We start from the raw sequence: 20,854 nt of genomic DNA on the forward strand, positions 1-20,854 counted from the left end.
GTTCCATTGGCAGTCAAATTTAAGAAGACCAAATGAAACACATCTTCCCTAGTAAATTTCTCCCCCTCTTCTATTTCTTCTACTGGTAAATGAGCCGCTTCCTCCTAGATGCCCAAGATAAGTATCTGGGAGCCTTTACGTAGTTTCTCCCTTAACTTCTCCATGGTAACTTGTGAAGTCCTGTCAATGTTTCTCGCTTCGTGTCTCTTGAATCTATTCTCCCTCTCTCTTCTTCCTCTCCTGACATGGCTTTAATCCTCACCCTCATATTTTCTCACTTGCGTATCTCTATGGCCTAATAACTGATACTCTCTGACCTTCAGTCAGTTCATTCAATATCCTGTTTCAGAAGTAATCTAAGATGCAAATATACTTATGACACTCCCCTGCTTAAAACCTTTCAAGCCCTTTACTTCTCTCGAAACAAAATCCTCGCCATAACATATAAAATCCTTCCAGATCCAGTGCTTACCTGCCCCTAGCCTCTTCTTTCATCACTCCCCGGCTCCAACACCCCCCTACACACACACACTCACCCAGTTCTGCTTGCATCTCTTAACTAGGCTTATCAAAAAGAAAAGAGAATGAACCCAAATAAATAAAACCACAGTAAGGAAGGAGAAATAACAACCAACATCACGTAAATACAAGCAATTATAAGAGAATATTATGAAAAACTATATGCCAATAAATTGGACAAACTGGAAGAAATGGGTAAATTCCTAGAAATATATAAACTACAAAAACTACCACAGGAAGAAATAGAAAAGTTGAGCAGACTTTTCTGCAAAGAAATTGAATCAGTAATCAAAAAAATTCCCAAGAAACAGAAGTCCAGGGCAGCTTCACAGTGGAATTATACCAAACATTTAAAGAAAAATTCATACCTATTCTTCTCAAACTATTAAAAAAAAGAAAAAGAAAGAAAGGAAAACTTCCAAACTCATTCTATGAGGGCAGCATTGCCCTCATACCAAAACCAGAGAAAGACTCCACTAAAGAGAACTATAAGCCAATATCCCTGATAAACACGGATGCAAAATTTTTAATAAAATACTAGCAAACTGGGGTGCCTGGGTGGCTCAGTTGGTTGAGCGTCAGACTTCAGCTCAGGTCATGATCTCACAGCTCGTGAGTTCGAGCCCCATGTCAGGCTCTGTGCTGACAGCTTGGAGCCTGCAGCCTGCTTCAGATTCTGTGCCTCCTCTCTCTCTGCCCCAACCCACTCGCATTCTGTCTCTGTCTCTCTCAAAAATAAATAAACATAAAAATAATTTTTTTAATTAAAAATAAATAAATAAAATACTAGCAAACCAAATCCAGTAATACATTTCAAAATAATTCACCACAGTCAAGTAGGATTTACTCCTGGGTTGCAACACCAGTTCAATACTCACAAATTGATCAACGTGACACATCGCATTAATAAAAAAAAGGATAAGAACCATATGATCATTTCAATAGATGCAGAAAAAAAATCTGACAAAGTACAATATCCATTCATGATAAAAACCCTCAACAAAGTAGGTTTAGAAGGAACATCGCTCAACATAACAAAGGGCATATATATAAAAACCACTGATAATATCACCCTCAATGGAGACCATAGAGCTTTTTATTTTTGTTGTACTGGCATATAAATAGACACATAGATCATTGGAACAGAATTGAAAACCTAAAAATGAACGCACAGCTATATGGTCAATTAATCTTCAACAAAGCAGGAAAGAATATCCAATAGGGAAAAAGACAGTTTCTTCAACAAACGGAGTTAGGAAAACTGGACAGCAACATGCAAAAGATTGAAACTGGACCACTTTCTTATACCAAACACAAAAATAAAATCAAAATAGATGAAAGACCTAAATGTAAGACTTGAAACCATAAAATCCTAGAGGAGAACATAGGCAGGAATCTCTTGGACATCAGCTGTAGCAACTTGTTTCTAGAGAGATCTGCTGAGGCAAGGGAAACAAGAGCAAAAATAAACTATTGGGACTTCATCAAAATAAAAAGCTTCTGCAAAGTGAAGAAAATAGTCAACAAAACTAAAAGGCAACCTAAGGAACCAGAGAAGATATCTGCAAATGATATATCCAATAATGGGTTAGTATCCAAAGTATATAAAGAATTTATAAAGCTCAACACCCAAAAAATGAATAATTCAATTCCAAAATCAGGAGACATGAATAGTCATTTTTACAAAGAAGACATACAGATGGCCAGCAGACACATGAAAAGATGCTCAACATTACTCATCATCTGGGAAAATCAAATCAAAACTATACCTGGGCGCCTGGGTGGCTCAGTCAGTTAAGCATCTGACTTCGGCTCAGGTCATGATCTCACGGTTCATGAGTTCAAGTACTGCATCGGGTGAGCTCCTCCCCACCTTCAGGAACTCTCTCAAATGAAACAACACAAAACAAAAAAACTACACTTCACACCTTTCAGCTAAAATCAACAACACAAGAAACAACAGGTGTTTGTGACAATGTGGAGAAAGGGGAACCCTCTTGTACTATTGGTGGAAATGCAAACGTGCGTAGCCACTCTGGAAAACAGTATGGAGGTTCCTCAAAAAGATAAAAAACAAAACAAAAACAGAGCTACCCTACAATCCAGTAATCACAATACAAGGCAGTTACCCAAACAATACAAAAATACTAATTCAAAGGAATACACGCACCCTGATGTTTACAGCAGCATTATCTGCAATAACCAAATTATGGAAACAGTTCAAGTGACCATCGACTGATGAATGGATAAAGATGTATACAATGGAGTATTACTCAGCCATAAAAAAGAATGAAATCTTGCCATTTGCAATGACATGGATGGACCTAGACAGTATTATGCTAAGTGAAGTAAGTTAGTCAGAGAAAGCAAGAACCATATGATTTCACTCCTGTGTGGAATTTAATAAACAAAACAAACAAGCAAAGGAAAAAAGAGAAAGAGAGGCAGACAAACCAAGAAAGAGACTCTTAACTACAGAGAGCAAACTGATGGTTACCAAAGGGGAAGTGGATGGGGGAATGGGTTAAGTAAGTGATGGGGAGGGGCACCTGGGTGGCTCAGTTGGTTGAGCATCTGACCTTGGCTTAGGCATGATCTCACGGTTTGTGAGTTCAAGCCCCACATCGTGCTCACTGCTGTCAATGCAGAGCCTGCTTCAGATCCTCTGTCCCCCTCTCTCTCTGTCCTGCCCCCACTCATGCTTTCTCCCAAAAAATAAAAATAAATAGGTGACGGGAATTACAGGGTGCACTTGTGATGAGCAATGGGTGTTGTATGGAAGTGGTGAGTCACTATATCATACACCTGAAATGAACACTACGTTGTATGTTAACTAACTGGAATTTGAATAAAAACTTTTTAAAAAAATCATTCAAACATATGTTTCCTAAAAGATATACTTTAGTTTCAAAGACCAAATGGACTGAAAGCAAAAGGAGGGAAAAGATATACCATGCACCATAACCAAAAGTCTCTGGAGTAGCTAAACTAACATCACATGTGATGCACTTTAAGATAAAATTTGTTACTAGCAACAACAGGCACTTTATAAGACCTGATATCCATAAAGAAGTTACAATTATAAATACATATACACCTAAAAATAGAATTTCCAAACACAAGAGGCAAAAATTGACAGCACTGAAGGGAGAAACAGACAATTCAACAATAATATTTGGAGAATTCATTACACTATTTTTGATAATGGATAAAACAATCAGACAAAAGACCAAGTAAAGAGATTTGCCAAGTAGACTCAGCAAACACCTACAAGACTGCAGGCTGCAACAGTAAGCAACAATACATACATAAATACATATGTATGTATGTATTTACACACACACACATATCATTTTCATGTGCACATTCTCTAGGATAGGCCATGAAACAAATCATAAAATCATACAAAGGATAAAAATCATACAAAGTATATTCTCCAACCACAATAGATTTAGAAAATACCATGAAAAAATATTCGAGAAATTTGCAAATATGTGAAAATTAGACAACACTCTCCTAAATAACCAATGAGCCAAAGAAGAAATACTAAAGTAAGTTAGGAAATACTGAGATAAAAAACACAAGGGGCGCCTGGGTGGCGCAGTCGGTTAAGCGTCCGACTTCAGCCAGGTCACGATCTCGCGGTCCGTGAGTTCGAGCCCCGCGTCAGGCTCTGGGCTGATGGCTCAGAGCCTGGAGCCTGTTTCCGATTCTGTGTCTCCCTCTCTCTCTGTCCCTCCCCTGTTCATGCTCTGTCTCTCTCTGTCCCAAAAATAAATAAACGTTGGAAAAAAAAAAATTAAAAAAAAAAAAAAACAACACAAAACTGGGGCGCCTGGGTGGCGCAGTCGGTTAAGCATCCGACTTCAGCCAGGTCACGATCTCGCGGTCCGTGAGTTCGAGCCCCGCGTCAGGCTCTGGGCTGATGGCTCAGAGCCTGGAGCCTGCTTCCGATTCTGTGTCTCCCTCTCTCTCTGCCCCTCCCCCGTTCATGCTCTGTCTCTCTCTGTCCCAAAAATAAATAAACGTTGAAAAAAAAATTAAAAAAAAAAAAAAAAAAAAACCACAAAACTTATGGGATGTAGCAAAAGCACCAAGAGCTATGCAATAAGCAAAATTATAGCTGTAAATACCTATATTAAAAATAAATCTCAAATCAATATGTTGCACACCCTAAACTTACACAATATGTCAATTATATGTAAATTTAAAAAATAAAAACTTAAAAGTTTAAAACTTTAAAAGTTAAAAGGATCTCAAATCAACAACCTGTTAACCTTAAGAAACCAGATAATGAAGAGTAACTTAAATCCAAAGCCAGTAGACAGAAGGAATTAATTAGACTACAGTGAAACAAATACAATAGAGAACAAAGAATAAAGAAAATCAACAGAATAAAAAGTTGGTTCTTTGAAAAGATCAACAGAATTAATCATTTAGTTAGATTTAGCAAGAACAAAAAAGAAGACTCAAATTACTAAAATCAGTAATTACTACCAACCTTACATAAATAAAAAATATTCTAAAGAATTATACAGAATACTATAAACAATTGTAATCTAACAAATTAGGTAACTACATGAAGTAGACAAATTCCTTGAAGACACAAAGTACTAAAATCAATTCACAAAGAAATTCTCTGAATCAAGCTGTAACAAGTAAAAAGACTTGAATTAGTAATCAAAGCTTTCCACAAAGAAAAGTCTAAGATCAAATGACTTCACTAGTGGATACTACCAAACCTTAAGAATGAACACCAATCCCTAAAACTCTTCCAAAATATAGAAGAAATGCAAACACTTCCCAATTTATTCTATGAGGCCAGTTTTCCTTGATTCCAAAACTAAAGACACTACAAGAAAACTACAAAGATATATTTATCTATATACATGCAAAAACTGAGCCAAATGCCAACAAACCAAATCCAGAAACATATATAAAGGATCACAAACCATGACCAAAGGTGGATTGTCCCAGTCATGTAAGATTGTTTCAACATATGAAAATCAAGTAATGTCATACACCATATTAATAAATGACAAAAACCACACAATCATCTCAATAGGCACTGAAAAAGCACTTGACAAAATCCAACACTCTTTCATGCTAAACACAAGGAATAAGTCAGAAATAGAAGAGAACATCATCAACATGAAAAAGGACATCTAAGAACCCACAGCTAACTTCACACTTCATGATTACCCCCTAAGATCAGCAACAAGACTGGATGTCTGCTGTACAGCAGGTTCTAGCCAAGGTGATTAGGCAAGAAAAATAAATTTAAAAGCATCCAGATTAGAAGGAAGAAGTAAGACTATCTCTCATCAGAGATGACATATCATGTATATATAAAATCCTAATAACTCATTTGGGGTGCCTGGGTGACTCAGTTGGTTAAGCGTCCAACTCTTGATTTCAGCTCAGATCATGATCTTGCGCTTTGTGGGTTCAAGCCCTACATCGGGCTCTTTGCTGGCAGCATGGAGCCTGCTTGGGATTCTGTCTCCCTCTCTTTCTGCCCCTCCCCCCTCATGCATGCACATGCTCTCTCTCTCTCTCTCTCTCTCCCCCTCATAAATATTTTTTTTTTAAATCCTAATAACTCATTAAAAAAAACTATCAGAACTGTTAAATGAGTTCAGGATGGTTGCAAGATACAGGACTAATGTACAGAACTCAACTGTATTTCTTTGGGCAGGGGAGGGGCAGAGAGAGAGAGAGAGAGAGAGAGAGAATCTTAAGCAGGCTTCACATCCAGCATGGAGCCCATGACCCTGAGATCATGACCTGAGCCAAAATTAAGAGTCAGATGGTCAACTGACTCAACCACTCAGGCACCCCTCAACTGTATTTCTATGTGTTAACAATAACAATACAAAAATGGAATTAAGAAAACAATTCCATTTGCAATAGCATCAGAAGAATAAAATATTAAGTAACAAATTTTACCAAAAAATGCAAGACTTGAACATGGAAAACTAGAAGAGATTATATATGTTATTGAAAGAAATTTAAGATCTAAATAAATGAAAACACATTTCATGTGTTTGGACTGGAAGGCTAATACTGTTAAGATAGCAATATTCCTCAAATTGATCTACAGGTTCCATGCAATCCCTACCAAATTCCAACTGGGTAAGAGTGCCAAGACAATTAAAAGTGGGAAAGAATAGGTTTTTTTCAACACATGGTGCTGAGATAACTGAATATCTATAAGCAAAAAGATAAAGTTAGACCCGTATCTCACACCATATACAAAATTCACAAAAATAGAACAAACACCTAAATGTAAGAGCTAAAACTATAACACTCTTGGAAGAAAACATAAGATTAAATTTTCATGACCTTGAATCAGGCAATGGTTTCTTAAATATGAAACCTAAAGGGTGCACCTGGGTGGCTCAGTAGATGGAGCATGCAACTCTTGATCTTGGGGTCATAAGGCCCACATTGGGCATGGAGCCTAACAACAAAACAAAACAAAACAAAAACCACAAGCAACAAAAAGAAAAATGATAAATTGAACTTCATCCAAATTAAACATCTTTGTGCTTCGAAGGGTACCATCAAGAAAGTTAAATGACACCCAAAGAATGGGATATTTGTATTTGCAAATCATATAACTGGTAAGTATCTAGAATTATAAAGAAATCCCACAACAATAAAAAGACTACTTAATTTTAAAATAGGCAAAGGAATAGAGATTTCTCTAAATATATACAAATAGCCAGAAAGCACATGAAAAGATGCTCATCATCATTACCCATCACAGAAATGCAACTGGAGCCCCAAAGTATTACTTCACCCATTAGGATGGCTATAATCAAAGAGTCAGGGAACAAGTGTTAAGGAGGACTTTGAGAAATTGGAACATTCATACATTGCTGGCAGAAATATGAAATGGGGCAGCCACTTTGGAAAACAGTCTGGCAATTGCTCAAAATGTTACACTTAGAATTCTAGAGTTACCATATGACCCAGCAATTCATGTCCACACACAAACTTGTACAAAAATATTCATAGCAGCATTACTGATAAGAGCCAAAAGTGGAAACAATCTAAACACCTATTAACTGATTAATGAATAAAAAGTGGTATGTCCATAAAATGGAATATTATTCAGCAATAAAAAGAAACAAAATACCGGTACATTCTACAACATGGAAGAACACTGTAAACCTTAAGCTAAGTGAACCAGTAACAAAAGAGTACATATTATATTTTTACATTTACATGAAATGTCTAGAATAGGCAAATCTACAGAGCCAGAAAATAGATCAGTAGTTTCTTAGAGATGGAGGGGATAATAAATGGAACAGTTGGGGGTGACAAGTAAGGAGTGCAGTTTCTCTGTGGGGTAATGAAAATGTTCTAAAATTGATTGTAGTAATGAATGCACAACTCTGTAAATATACTAAAAAATCTTATAACTTAAATGGGCAAACGTATGGTATGTGATTTATAACTCAAGTTGTTACCAAAAAAAAAGTAGGCTAAGACCTACACACTAAACCTCTTAGGGTGACTGCTTACTAAAACAGAAAATTTTAATAGGATCCAGAGTCTCCAACAAAACATCAAAAATGTCTAGGATACAATAAAAAGTCAATCATCATACCACGAACCAGGAAAACACAGCTTGAATAAATAAAAGACAATTAAACCACACATGAATCAGATGTTAGAATTACCTGACAAGGATCTTAATTTTTTTTAACTTTTTTTTAAGTTTTTTATTTTGAGAGAGAGAGAAAAAGAAAGCAAGAGCACAAGTGGGGGAGGGCCAGAGAGAAAAATCCCAAGCAGGCTCTGTTCTGTCAACACAGAGCCTGACTCAGGGCTCCAACTCATGATGTGAGATCTTGACCTAAGCCAGAATGAAGAGTCAGAGGCTTAACTGACTGAGCCACCCAGGCGCCCCACCTGACAAGAATTTTAAAGCAGCCATCATATTTTAATGAGCATTGAGCTATACAACTGAAACAAACAACAAAATAAAAAATCTTAGCAAAAAAATAGAAGATACAGAAAAGAACCAAATGGAAATTACAGAACTGAAAAATAACATACCAACACAAAAAGTCACTAGATGGGCTCAATCGCAGAATGAATACAACAGAGGCAAAAATGAGTCAAGCTGAAACTGGAAGTAGCACAATAAAAGTGAAAAGATCTAAACAATAGAGAAAAAAATAATGCCTCCCGCACTGTAGGACAATCACAAAAGTTCTAAGATTTGTATTCTCACAAAGAAAGAAAGGAGAAAGAGAACAGTGTTAATAAATTATTCTAAAAATGGCTGAAACACCCAAAATTTGGCAAAACTCATGAACTTAACAGTTCAAAAACCTAAAAGAACTGCAAATAGGATAAACTCAAACAAATTCATGCCGAGATATATCACACTTACACTTATGAAAACTAAAGACAAAGAAAAAACCTTTAAAGCAACCAGGGAGAAAGGATACGTCACCTGTAGGGAAACACGAATTTCAATGATAGAGGGTTTCTTATCTGAAATCATGGAGGTGTCAAGGAAGCGGCACAATATTTTCAAGTGCTAAAAGTAAAGAACTGTCCATCACAAATTCTACAAACAGAAATAGCAAGAAAATCTTAAGAAAACTAAAGAACAAAAGAAGACAACTCTATTGTTTAAATCTTAATTCTAACTTATTACAAAGTATACAAGTACCATTATATGAGCAATTACAAGTTTTTCTTATAATAGTAATTAAATATTTGGGAATTACCAATTTCCCCCTCACCATCACCAATGCCAATGAGATTCATTTATGTAGATGGCTTCCCTATTTCCTTAATTCTCTTAAAAAGAAATAGTTCTGCCACTGTTCAAGATCTTTTATCAATTTAACAGTTCTGTTCTACTTGAAAAATCCAAAGCTTATGAGCCTAAAATCAGAGCTATTTGTTTAAAAAAGATGGAAGATACATTATGTCTCAACCATCCATAAGGTCTATTTTAAATAGTATCTCCTAAAGAGGAAGTCCTGAATGAACCTCTATAATCATGTAACAGCTTAACCATCTTAAAAGCCAAATCCTAAGAGCAAATAATATTTATCTTAATCCACTCTAATTTATAAAGAGTGTGTGTGTGTGGTTTTTTTTAAACAAGAATGACTATGCAAGTATGACTAGTGACCTGTTAAGCAGCCAAGAAAGAAACAGATGGTCATCTTGCAAAACTGTAAATTCAAGATCTGTTTCACATTATTTACCAACTGATTCACTGAACTAATTTTTATCAAGTTTTTAAAATATACTAAGTACTGTACAAGGCAGTGACAAAAAAATAAATAAAGTACTACCATACTGTGATATAAGAATCACATAACAGAATATATATTAGGTCTTCATCCCTGGCTCCTGGCACAGAGCTCCTAAAACCTTTGGAATTTCTTGATGGGGTTGGAGGAGCATCTTTTGTTATTCATCATAAGCCCCTTTCAACCATATCTTGGGGGATGAGGGCTGGTTGCCAGAAGAACCAACCCCTGACCTCAGAATGGGGGAAAGGGGCTGCAGATAGAGTTTATCCCCATCGACCAATGATTATGCCTACATAATGAAGCCTCCATAAACTCTAACTGAAGGGATTCAGAGACCTTCTGGATTGGTGAACACATGGATGTGCCCGGATGGTGCCCCAGAGAAGGCACGGAAGTTCATGGAGGTCCCATACCCCTTCCCACAAGAGATGCCTTAGGTACCTCTTCCATTTGCTGTTCCTGAGTTACATCCTTTCTAATGAGCAGGTAATGGTTAAGTAAAGAGCTTCCCAGAGTTTTGTGAGCCATTATAGCAAATAACTGACCTGGGTTGTGGGAAGCCCCAGTTTACAGCCAGTTAGACCGAAGTACAGGTCATGACCTGGGACTTGCAACTGGCATGGGGGTGGGGGGTGGGGGGAGGAGGACAGGCAGAGGCTAAAGTCTTAATGTGTGGGATCTGCACTAACTCTAGGTAGGTGGTGCCATAATTGGGTTAAATTATAGAACACCAGTTGGTGTTTGGAGGGTCGGAGAATTGTAAAGGGAAAGCCCACATATTTGGTGTCAGAAGTGTTGTGAGTAGTGTAGAAGAGACATAGCTTACCTTCAGGCGTGATCCTAGACCTCAAGGAACTCCTAGTCATGAGAAAAATGGGCCCACGAGAAATAATTTAAATAAAATGATATGTACTATAATAGGTATGTCTACCAAGTGCCAGGAAAGTAAGCAACTAACCACGCCAACAAAGTGACATTTATGCTGATTTTTAAATACTATACTATTACAGTTAAATACTATAGTTCCTCAGGGTTCTGTCAGTTCCTCTTAAGCTCTCACCCTAGTTCTCCACCCTAGCTGCACATTACAGTCACATGGGAAACATGTTTTTTTTTTAATTAAAAAAAAATTTTTTAAGTTTATTTATTTTGAGCGGGGCGGGGGGGGGGGGGCACCTGGGTGGCTCAGTCGGTTAAGCGTCTGGCTTTGGCTCAGGTCATGATCTCGCGGTTCATGGGTTCGAACCCTGCATCGGGCTCTGTGCTGACAGCTCAGAGTCTGGAGCCTGCTTTGGATTCTGTGTCTCCCCTTCTCTCTTCCCCTCCCCTGCTCATGCTCTGTCTTACTCTATCTCTCAAGAATAAATAAACTTAAAAAAAATTTTTTTTTTTTTGAGAGAGAGAGCAGGGGAGAGGCAGAGAGGGAGAATCCCAAGCAGGCAGTGCACCATCAACACGGAGCCTGACATGGAGCTCAGAACTACGAAATCATGACCTGATTTCGCATGACCAACTGAGCCACCCAGGTACCCCAGGAAGCATTTTTTAAATGACAATGTCTGGTCCCAGAGCAAATCGACTGAATCAGAATCTCTGTGGAAGCCTTCATCCCCTCATCCTTACCCTTTAAAAGCTATCCAGGTGGTTTCATAAAGTAGTGCCTGGGTTAAAAATGACCAACTCCATTTGAGAAAAACATAACCCAGGCTTCAACCAATCTTCTGGCAATGAGGAAAGAAAAAGATTTCAAGTAGAAACAATATGAGCTATAACAGAGTTACTGTGAGGAGAGAAGGGGATTCTAAGGTTTCTAAGATGAAGGCCTAAAACGGAACAAGAAATGTTTATATGTGCTTGAGGGGGCTATGTGAGTAAAGGGAAGGGAAAGGAAAAGATAACCAAGTTTGGAGCATTCACTATCCAAGTTTAGCTTTCCAATAGACAAATGAAAATAAAGAACACTTGAAATTCAAGAAAAATGGGGACCGAATACACATCTTTGAAAACCATAAATACAGCACTATTTGAAGCCATGAAAGGAGGTATAATCACACAAGGAAATTAGAGAAAAGAACATAAACCGAAACGCTAGTGAATATCATGTTAATCGGAAAAAATGAAAAAGAGGGAAGCGTCAAGGGAAGGTTTTTGTTTTTGTTTTGGAAGGTGGAAATCTGAGCATGTACGCAGGCTGAGGGAAAAAATGACAATGCAGAGATCAAAGATGTTAGTTTTAGAAAGGAGGACCCTTCTTTGATAAAAGGAAAGGAGATCAGAAATCAGATAGGCATAGGCACACAGAAAAATGATAGAATTTTAGTAGTCAGGGCTGAAGTTCACCAATTTCTTCTGTGAATTTTCTGCTTATTGCAAAATAAGCAATGAAAAACATCCAGTAGGACACCGAGAGGAGAATGGTAAAAATCTACAAACAGCCATTTAGGTTTTAGTACATAAGATTAACCTAGGGGAAAGTCAAAGCATCTCCAGCCAGTGAGAGTAAAGTCAGAATCCAGAAGTTTAGAACAGCATCAGCAGCTCACTTACATGATTTTCTCCAGTCTGCTCTGGAGATCCTGGGAGCAGAAAAAACCAACTGTTTGATTCATCCTGACTTGGAGACCATCAGAGCAAATGCAGCAAGAATGGCTTGAAGCCAGTAACATTGTTTTTATACTTTTAAAAAGTTACATTTTTATTTCACTCTTAAAAAAGAAAGAAAAAAAAAAAAAAAAAAAAGACAAGGCTGTAGCTACTTCCTTGGGTTGCCAGAGAGTGTTTGGGAAAGTGAGGGATAATTACTTTCACTCCTACAGCACTTGTCAGAACTTTCGCTCCTAAGCATTTTTGATCCCTTCAAGAGCTGATTCCCAAAACTCTAAACCTGATTCCTCTAAGCTCTTAAAGGATGAAAATTCATTGCAGGATTGGACTATCCAACTGAGAGAGAAACAAGTGAAACACTTCTTACATACAACGCTGTATTCTGGCTAGTAGGTAAACACTGCTGATTGAAGGTGGGAGCTGATAAGGGAGTGATTATATTTGAGGCTCCCTAAGAATCATTTACAAAGCCAATTAATATAAAACAATACTTAACACAAAGATTGCAGAATTCAGGGGTTGTTTTTTTTTTTTTTTCCCCTGAATATATACAGTGAGTAAATAATTGACAATTTAATCTCTTTCTCACACTCGGAGTTCACTACTTTGTCCTGCCATCTACCGCATCACTCTTCAAGGAGTGGGAAGAATCCCTCCGGATACTGAACCTCTTGCTACGACCATCTGGAGAGTACAGAGACCTGAAGGAGGAAGAGACTAACACGCGTGAGCATCCACTATGTGGCAGGCCTACTGTGTGCCAGGCTCTGGGCAAGACACTTTACATGTTATGCGTGCAGGTCATTGAAAGACGAATTATGATGTTCAAACTACGGATCTGGCGTTCAGGAGGGTATTAGGGTGTCTGAAGGTTTAAGTGTAAAGGAAAAGAAGTGTTAGTGACCGTGGCTGATGAAAGTGAGGGGAAAAGAGGCGAGCTGGGAAAGGAAGGCATCTGAGAGCAAAAGGGCAAAACCCAGGGACATGGGGGGGGGGGGGGGGGATGGGGGGCGACTGGAAGGTACGGAGGACATGGCAATATGGGGCAGGCATGAGGGTGATTCTGTGGAAGCGAAGCCGGGGTACAAGTGAAGGCAAAAGTCTGATCTGATCCCGGCGGGATGGGCGGCGGGCGAGGGGTGGGGTGGGGCGGTGGGTCTCATCCCGGGAAGGCGCCCCAAAGGACTGCAGGGGCTGGGAAACGGTGCCAGCGCTACGAAAGGGGAGGGGACGGCGAGGGGAGGGGGCGGCGGGGGGATGACCACGGCGGGGACGAGGCGGACGACGGCGAAGCGGAGACCGGGAAACGCAGGCGCTGGGGGAAGGGGAGCGGGTGTGGGTGCAGGAGCCGGCAGGCCAGGGCGAGGGGCGCCGCGCTCGGGGGGCGGGGCTGGACAACTGCCCGCAGGGAGATGGGGAGACGTGCGGGCAGGAGGTGACGCGGGGCCAAGGGATGTCAGGACCGAGCCGCCCGGGGCCCGGAGCCATGTGGGCGGCGGCGGGAAGGCAGCGGGGCCGGGGAGGCGCTCCGAGCCGGGCCACAGCGAGCGCGGCGTTCCCCTTACCTGGGTTGAGTGAGGAGCCGCCGCGCCGCCTCGCCAGCATCCTGCGCTCAGCCGCTTCTCCCACTGCCCTAGGTGGGGGCCATTCCACCCGCCCCGGGAGCCCGCCTTCACCGCCAGGCGCCAGCTGCTGCCAGCCCGGCCCGGCCCCGCGGAGCAGCGCCGACGCGACCTGCGCCCGCAGCCGCCTCAGCAGCGACTCCCGCCGTGGCTGCCTCAGCCCCTGCCGCCAGCCTCTCGGGTGGGCCTGGGATCACAAGTGTGCCACGATTGGTTGCCGCACGCCCGGCCCGGGAGATGTGTCGGCTTCTGTGATTGGTGGGTTTCCCTAGCTGCCGCCCGCGGGAGGTTGTACTGGGAATAGCGCCGGGTCTTGCAGGCGTTGAAGGGCGGGATGGGTCTGACGTCGCGGTCGGACGGGCGCCTCTGCGTCCCTGCGTGTGCTCGCTCCGCGAGAGGGCTCCGAGCAGCCACCTGCCCGGACGGGTTGTTGCCCTAGCAACGGCGCACTTGACCTGGCTGGAGGGGAGCTGCGCAGGGGGTGCGCACCACGCCGCCTTAACCCCCACGTGGGCAGCCTTCATCGGTGAAACCCTGCCGCCGGACAAGAAAAGGAGCTTTTCCAAGAAATCCTCTTTTTGCATGTCCACTGCTTCAGGTACCACCCCTCTGGCCACTGCTGGCGGAGGAGCTTTCATCTCATAGGAGATATAACTCAAGAACAGATATCAAATTCACACAATATTGCATTCCACACAAAAAGTGTAAGTGAGTGACTGGAGATTCTGTCCCAACCATAAGAATGGGGAACTGATACTTGAAAGAAAGAAGTGAAAGCTGGGATTGGAGAAGAGGCAAGGGGAAGAGAAACGTTGTGGAGAGGGCTGACATTTCCCACCTGAAAATTAAGAGTTCATGTCTATGTCAGTTAGGAACTGACATATCCATACCAGATTCTGTCAAAGCAATTATTTCACTTCTATAAACTGTGGAACAAGATTCCAAATGAAGTAAGCATTGCCAAAGGGTCACTGTCAATAGATTCTAGAGCACATTGAGGAAATTTTTTGCCTAGTGCAATTCTGGGAATACCTCAAACGTTTTACTTTCGTCCATTGAACTTTGGACTTTTGTCAATTGCAACTTGTCAGTGTCAACTCCACTGTCTCCTCCCATTCATCCTTCCACTTTGGACTGAAAGAGAAAATGTTAACACCTGGTAGCTAAAAAGTAAATCATGCATTAGATTTTAAGTTTAAGGTCTGCTAGCAACAATCATAATATTACAAAAAAAAAAAAAAAAAGTTATGTAACCTTGCGGCTTTTGCTTTTATAAGCCTGATCTGCTTCCTTGAAATTCAGAGCACACCTTCAACTTCAGTGGACTCCATGTCTCCCTGAAATAAATGCGTTGATTGCTTTATATCCTCTTCTTGAAGGACAGAACATAGATTGCAAAAAGCATGGGCTCAGGAATCTAACATCTTTGTTCAAAATTCCTGTCTACCATATTGGACTGTTTTGTTTCCTGCAGAATGAGATCTGTAGAATATGTATCAGAGAGTTGCAGGTGTGTTCATGTGAGGCCACACAAAAACTTGTACTTGAATGCTCATAGCAACATTATTCATAATAGCTGATAAAGTGACAAGAACCCAAATGTCCACCAACTGATTAATAAACAAAATTTAGTATATCCGTACAATGAAATATTATCCAGCCATAAAAAAGAGTGAAGTACTAGGGTGCCTGAGTAGCTCAGTCGGTTAAGCCTCTGACTTTTGATTTTGGTTCAGGTCATGATCTCACCGTTCATGAGTTTGAGCCCTGCATCAGGCTCTGCGCTGACGTTGCAGAGCTTGCTTGGGATTCTGTCTCCCTCTCTCTCTGCCTCTCCCCCACTTGCTCTCTTCTCTATCTCTCTCTCAAAAAAAAAAAAAAAAGAGGGGCGCCTGGGTGGCGCAGTCGGTTAAGCGTCCGACTTCAGCCAGGTCACGATCTCGCGGTCCGTGAGTTCGAGCCCCGCGTCGGGCTCTGGGCTGATGGCTCAGAGCCTGGAGCCTGTTTCCGATTCTGTGTCTCCCTCTCTCTCTGCCCCTCCCCCGTTCATGCTCTGTCTCTCTCTGTCCCAAAAATAAATAAATGTTGAAAAAAAAATTAAAAAAAAAAAAAAAAAAAAAAAGGAAAGGAATGAAGTTCTGATTTGTGCTACAATGTGGATGAATCTTGAAAATATTATGCTCAGTGAAAGAAAATATTCACAAAGACCCCATAACATATGAGTCCATTTATAGAAAAATGTCCAAAATAGGTAAATCCAAAGCAACAGCAAGTAGATTAGTAAATGTCTTGGGCTGAGGAGACTGAGGAAAATGGGAAGTGACTGCTAATGGATATGGGGTTCCTTTGGGGGCAATTGATGAAAATGTCCTAAAATTGATTGTGTGATGGTTACACAGTGTTGTGCATATACTAAGAACTGTTGAATTGTGTACTTTAAATAGGGGATGAATTATATCTCAGTAAAGCTGTTACTTTTATTAAAGATTTTATTTTTAAGTAATCTATATACCCAACATGGGGCTCAAACCCACAACCCCAAGATCAAGAATCACATGTTCTATGAACTAAACCAGCCAGGCACCCCAAAGCTGTTACATTTTTAAAAAACATAATGAGAGATGCCTGAGTGGCTCAGTTGGTTAAGCAGCTAACTTTGGCTCAGGTCATAATCTCATGGTTCGTGAGTTCAAGCCCCTTATCAAGCTTCCTGCTGTCAGCGTGGAGCCCACTTCAGATCCTCTGTCTGCTCCCCCCACCCCACTCTGCCCTTCCCTCACTTGCTCTCTCTCTCAAAAATAAACATTTAAAAATAAATAAATAAAATGAGATAACAAACCTCTGAAAGCTCCTGGCTCTGGTGCCTTTCTAACAAGGGCCCAGCATATCTAAATTTGTTTTCTCTTTATTCAGTTAGCAAAATCTTTTTTTAAAGTTTATTTATTTTGACAGAGAGAGAAAGAGAGAGAGAGAATCCCAAGCAGACTCCATGAAGACAGCACAGAGCCCAACGAGGGGCTCCATGTCACAAACTGTGAGATCACGACCTGAGCCAAGATCAAGAGCTGGACATTTAACCAACTGAGCCACCCAGGTGTCCCAAGTTAGTAAAATCTTGTAAGCAACTTGATCTGAAGAAATTTAAACAAATACCCACCGTGACAATTTTCTTTGGAACATTTGTTTGTTTATTTATTTATTTTGAGAGAGAGCACGCACAGAGGGGATGGGCAGAGAGAGGGAGAGAGAGAATCCCAAGCAGGCTTGCTGCTGTCAGCACAGAGCCGGACATGGGGCTCGAACTCATGAACCATGAGATCATGACCTAAGCCGAAACCAAAAGTCAGATGCTTAACCAACTGAGCCACCCAGGTGCCTCTGGAACATTTAAATCTAATGAAGAACATGCTCAGATTTGTCCCTAGCTGCTTTGGAGCAGAAGAAATGGACCACTAGGATTGCAAAGTTTAGCCAAAGAAAAATGAACAAGATTAGCAGGCCGAGAGCAAGAGGAGAGGGAAGGAAGGAGATAGCACTCCTCAAAGTGATTATAGATAGACCCAAGGGCTGCCCCCCAAATCCAATCTTTCAACAAATTAAGGGCTATGTCCCCCAGTCCACTTCCTGGATTCTAGACCCCTTCAAGAAAAGTGTTTACCATGGCCTGGAGCCGCTGCCAGTCCCTCTCCACAAAACAGAATTGCAACTGAGGTGACCCTTCATATGGCCCCCAAAATACTTCACCCAACTACAAGACCTGAAGAAAAACTGAGGAGCGCCTGGGTGGCTCCGTCAGTTAAGCGTCCAACTCTTGATTTCAGCTCAGGTCGTGATCTTACGGTTTGTGGGATAGAGCCCTGTGTTGGACTCCACACTGACAGCACAGAGCCTGCTTGGGATTCTCTCTCTCCCTTTCTCTCTGCTTCTGTCTCTCTCTCTCTCTCAAAATAAATAAATAAACTTAAAAAGAAAAAGAAAAAGAAAAAGAAAACTGAGTAGCCAGGTGAGGGATGGTGCTTGTATCTTACCTATTAAACTGTGAGAACAAATTCTAGACGGGACTTTGGTAAGAACGGGACACAAATCCCTTCAGTGAAATCTGGCAGGGAGGTTGACCTTCCTTCCTGTCACGTGATGGGATGTCTCCCTGAGCAAGACAGCTTTAGGTGACCCAAGAGCCACACTGTAGAAAGTAGCCAGAAGCAAGGAGCTGCTTGAAGTGAAGCGAAGCTCAGAGCCCTTTGGAAACAAGTTTTTCTGCTTTCTAACTCTACCGCCAATCCATGTAGTATATCTTAAGAAAAAAGACTCCAGGGACACCTGGATGACTCTGTCAAGCGTCTGACTCTTGATTTCAGCTCAGGTCACGATCTCACAATTCGTAAGATCAAGCCAGTACAGAGCCCTCTTGGGATTCTCTCTCTCTCTCTCTCTCTGCCCCTCCCCAGCTCACACTCTCTCTCCCTCTCTGTCCAAATAAATAAATAAACTTTAAAAAGAGAAAAGCTTCAAAATATACTCTTAAGTGAAAAGAACAAAGTTAAGAACAGTGTATATAATATGCCCATTTGCAATTTTTAAAAGTACACACGCATGCCTATGGTTTTCAGAAATAACCTCTGGAAGGACACACAGTAAACTGTAGCAGTGGCTCTTTCTGGCTGGAAACCTGAGGGGCCTGGGGACAGGAGCGAGAAAGAGACTTATTTTTCACTGTATCTATATACTTTGGCACTTTTTGAAATTTTGCGTCATGTGCTTGGATTACCTATTTAAAATAAATAAAGTCAGAATTTTAAAACCCCTCTTCTGCAAAACTCACCACTGAAGCCTATATGAACATCTGGTTCCCATGACATGTATATTGCTTTGTGTAATTTTTCAAGCCGCGTACTCGGTACGCATATTCTGAACAAGCTGTATCTATTTTCCCTCCCCAGCTTTACCTCCTTCAGGTGATCTCTCCTCAGATCAGCTCACCTGAGGGCATGCACAGCATCACCCCGACCAATCCACAGGCAATTCAAAGGACTCAGGGTCTGTTTCTTCCAAACAGCCTAGGCAGCCCCACAGGCCCAAGGAAAGAGAGGAGGTGGGCACCTCCAGTGACAGCCTGGAAGCCACTGCCCTGTAAGGCCAGCCTTGCACAGCTTCCGCCTCGGGGATTCATCTCCTGAGAAGGCCTGGCCCAGGGTGAGGACTCCTTAACACAGTAATCTCACCTCCTGCAAGGAAAGTCCGTGCACCACACCTAGCAACGTTCAGGCAGCACAGCCCTCCACCACGTCTACCTGGGGGGACTGTTGGCTTTGCTTTGGTTTTTGGTGCAGCAGATCTCCCTTCGTGGCATTGCCATTCTGGAATCTGGCATGGGGAGAGGATGGTACCGAGGTGAGAGGTGGAAGGGAGGTGGAGGCCCTCCGAAATGGAAAATAGGAGAAGAGAAGCATGCCAGGTCCCACTTTATTATCCTCTCTCTGAGTTCAAGGGAGCTGGAAATGAGGGTCAGGAGCAAGGGGTTTGGAAACAGAGAATGGAGACGACACACTACCTTTGCAGTTCAAGGTGAAGGAGCCTGGATCTTTCAGAGGCACGCGTATGGCTGTGGGAGAATGGGTGGGGAGTGGAGAGCTGGGGACAAAAGGAGGTCTCAAGGATAAGGACAGAAATGGTAATGACAGGAGATGGCTGGGTCTGCCCAGCCCTCTGTCCTGTCCCCAGCACAGAGCCTCACATGCGCTGAGTGAATGGATGAGTGAATGAATAGATACAGAAATAGCAAAAGCTGCAGCTATCAATGAAGGCCACCAAGGCAAAGCAGAGGGGGACACGGGGAAGAGAACAGGAGGGCACTCAGGGTCCTCCCTGGGAGGGCAGAGAGATTCAGAGTGTGGGCTCCAGAGGCAAAAATCCTTGAAAGGGAAGTGAGAGTTAAATTAAACTTTCACCCAACCTAAAGTGACCCCAAAGCCCTGGCTGACCTGGGACAAAATGAAACACTTACCTGCAAATAGCATCAAAGGGCTAATGTGCTGCAGGAGACACCTCACAATTCTCTCGAAGCTTGGGAGATAGAGGGATTTGAGACAAAAAAGAAAATGGTGATACGAGTTAAAGAAAAGGAAAAGAAAAGAGCATGCCTCCTCTCTTTCCCCACCCCTAGCTCTAGGAAAACTGGCCAGGTCAGGCCCCTCAGCCACATCATCATTTTTAAAATGAGAATCCAGCACAGCCTATGAGCAGACATTTTCCAAATGGCTACAGAATTCCTGCACCTTCCAAAAATACCTCTTCATGGAATTCCTGCCAGGGAGCGAGGGCCACATGCCCAGGCTGGAACCAACCAACCGGGCTTCCTGAGCCCAGGAGCTACTACCGGCGTGCTCTGCAAACCCTAGATACAGGAAATGCCCACTGTTCCATGGGTAAACCCAGCCAGACAGCTGCTGGTGCTGAGCCAAAGACAGGAGCAAAGCATCTTCTAGCCCCACTTATGACAAAAGAGATTATGGGACTTCCAGGAGTGACTTTCAAGCCTCAATGTGCCTATAAACCACCTGTGCAGCTTTGTAAGCTAGACACCAAGCCTCTCATCAGTTATATCGAGCAGAAGCTCTGGGGGAAGGGTCTCCTCACCCCGGGGGGCAGACAGGGACTGGAGTAGCGACTGGGGGGTGGCATCAGGGGGACTTGAGAGAGGCTAGTCACTGATACTCTGTTTCCTGACCTGGAAATTAACCCAGTTTGTTCACCTTGTGAAAATCCATCAAACTATACTCACGTGTGCACTTTTCTGTAAGTTACACTTCATTTTTT

At 41.9% G+C, this 20,854-nt stretch overlaps 1 protein-coding gene across 4 annotated transcripts in view; it reads right to left on the minus strand.

Moving 5' to 3' along the window:
• TPST1 (tyrosylprotein sulfotransferase 1) overlaps positions 1–20,064 on the minus strand; it is a 174,745-nt gene extending 154,681 nt beyond the window's left edge. Inside the window, exons 1-2 of one of the 4 annotated variants that reach the window (XM_045459823.1) lie at positions 13,982–14,213; positions 8,993–9,079 (exon numbers count right to left, since the gene is read on the minus strand). The gene's annotated coding sequence lies outside the window, so the exon portion shown is untranslated. Of the gene's footprint in view, positions 1–8,992; positions 9,110–13,981; positions 14,245–20,042 lie in introns of those variants that run through there. The other 3 variants (XM_045459822.1, XM_045459824.1, XM_045459821.1) reach the window with 3 other exon arrangements.
• Positions 20,065–20,854: the final 790 nt, after the last annotated feature.

This window comes from Leopardus geoffroyi, chromosome E3, assembly GCF_018350155.1.
Source record: "Leopardus geoffroyi isolate Oge1 chromosome E3, O.geoffroyi_Oge1_pat1.0, whole genome shotgun sequence".
Taxonomy (NCBI): domain Eukaryota; kingdom Metazoa; phylum Chordata; class Mammalia; order Carnivora; family Felidae; genus Leopardus; species Leopardus geoffroyi.